The sequence below is a fragment of the Corvus kubaryi genome, unplaced genomic scaffold (genome assembly GCF_017639235.1).
Source record: "Corvus kubaryi isolate FWS band 111438036 unplaced genomic scaffold, C.kubaryi_AGA036_p1.0 37396, whole genome shotgun sequence".
NCBI lineage: Eukaryota > Metazoa > Chordata > Aves > Passeriformes > Corvidae > Corvus > Corvus kubaryi.
In genome coordinates this window covers 5,858,918-5,861,211 of record NW_024581135.1, presented here as the reverse complement: position 1 = coordinate 5,861,211, position 2,294 = coordinate 5,858,918, and positions in this window count along the sequence as shown.

Here is a 2,294-nt window from a genome sequence, read left to right as displayed (position 1 = left end):
GGACTGCAAGGACTCTCTTGCCCTCTTGTGCTGCCTCTTCGTTTCATCAGTGCTACTCTTGGGGCGGCAGGGAGGAGCTCAGGCTCCCATATCCAGATGCTGGATTAGCTGCATTAATGCAAACCCTGCATTGGCAAACTAACCTAAGAATTGCAGCAGTGCAGTTCCCCATATGCTTCAACTCCAGATTAACTATGAGGGGCAAAATGTGGCCATTCTTAGCAGACAACAGCGTGAGGGCTGTGGGGAGGCCAAGAGAGTGTAACTGCCTGTAGTCCAGAGCCAGTCAGGAAAAAGGAAGTGCCATTTGTGAAAAACTCCTGACATTTCAAGAGGTGTCTTCCATTCTGTATCAGGCAAAAATGAGACCTTTAAAATTTTTCAATGGGAAAAAGAGAGCAATGAAGCTGGGGCTGGTACAGCCCTGGTGGGTGCCCTCTGCCACTCACTATTGGGGGTAGGGCTCTCTGACCTGGGAAAGAGCCAAGAAAAAAATCTTCTTAAAACAAATCATCTTTGACCAAGTGTTTCCACTTTGAAAAATACAAATTTTCTCACAAAACTTAGTTTGGAACATTCCTGACCAGCTGCAGTGCAACCTCTGGTGAACTCTCCTTCCCCAGCAAATACCCTGGATTTTGTAATTCATGAAAGCAATGGGAAAGGCTGAACCTGGAGCCAGGAATTTGTGTTCCAATCTCTGATCAGGATTTCATATCTTATGATATGTATCATCACATCTCTCTGCCTTTATTTCTACTCTGCTGTCTCCCATCTTTGTAAGGTACAACTCTCTGAAAGTAGGAACACTGATTTTTTTACACAGCATCTAGCACAAAGAAGTTCTGGTTTCATTTTGAGTTTGTAAATGATGTGAACAATCCTTGCACAAAGACTTAATATTTCTGTAAAGAATAAATAATCTGAGGATCATAGATTATGCAGCCATGTCCATTAGAATATTATATATGTTGTTCTTGTTAAATGGAAAATGTCCAAGTGAACCTGGGCATTTTCAAAACCTGAATAGGTTATCCCTTGGGTTCTTTAAAAACACAGAAATAAAAACCATGTGAAAAGCAGGAATGGACACTGTAGTAATTTTGTTGTGCATACAGTCGCCTCTTACTGGCTGAGTTGGAAATATGCATTAACTTTTCCTGAATAACACCTAATGACTGGGTCTCAAAAAAAAAAAAAAAAAAAGTTCTGCTGAATAATGCCTATTTGAATTTTTAAATAGTGCAGATAAAGTAAATTGAGATCATTCACTTCATGTATTTAAAAAGTGATGGATTCAAATCCTCCCTGCAACCAATAAATATTCCCTCCATAATCGAGGGCTTCCACCAGTTTGGTGATCTCTTGCACTAATTACTTCCCTCAAAAATATGACTTAGATGAATTTGAAATTAAATGGGACCAGTGTTCCTTGGGCAAAGATGGTGATTCTGTGTCCAGTTCTGGGCCCCTCAGGAAGGACATTGAGGGGCTGGAGCGTGTCCAGGGAAGGGAACAGAGCCGGGAAAGGCTCTGCAGCACAGGTGTGATGAGGAGCAGCTGATGGAGCTGGGAGGGCTCAGCTGGAGAAAAGGAGGCTCAGGAGGGACCTTCTCAGTCTCTGCAGCTCCCACCTGGTGCAGCCAGGTGTGGGTCAGGCTCTGCTCCTGGGTAACAAGTGACAAGACGAGAGAACAGGGTATTAAACTGTGCTAGAGGACTTTTAGGTTGGACATTTGGAGGAATTTCTTCACAGAAATGGTGATTAGACACTGGAGTGGGCTGCCCAGAGAGGTGGTGCAGTCACCATCCTTGGAGGTGTTTAAGGAAAGCCTGGACGTGGCACTCAGTGCCATGGTCTGCTTGACAAGGTGGTGCTCGGTCACAGGTTGGACTCGATGATCTCAGAGGGCTCTGCCAACCCAACCGGTTCAGCGATTCTGTGATTACCTGGAGTTGTCAGGGAAGCACTGCAAGCGCCCTGAGCACTGCATGGCGAGCAGCATGAAGAGGTTGGTGGGAACGCGGTGTTGGGAATCCGGTGTGGGGTAAGAATATAACTAGAATTCAGTTTTGACTAGTTTTGTATCGCTACCGTGTATTTAACAACACACGCGAAAACCCTCGCTCTCCGTGTTCCAAGTCAGCAACAACTTCCCGGGCGCCCCCTCAGCCCTGTCCCGCCGCCGCCCGGCAGAGGGCGCCGCGCGCGCCGCTCCCGCGCGGGGCTGGGCGGGGGCAGGGCCGCGCCTCCTCCATCTTCGCTCCGCCCGCGGCCCCTCCGCGCCGCGGGG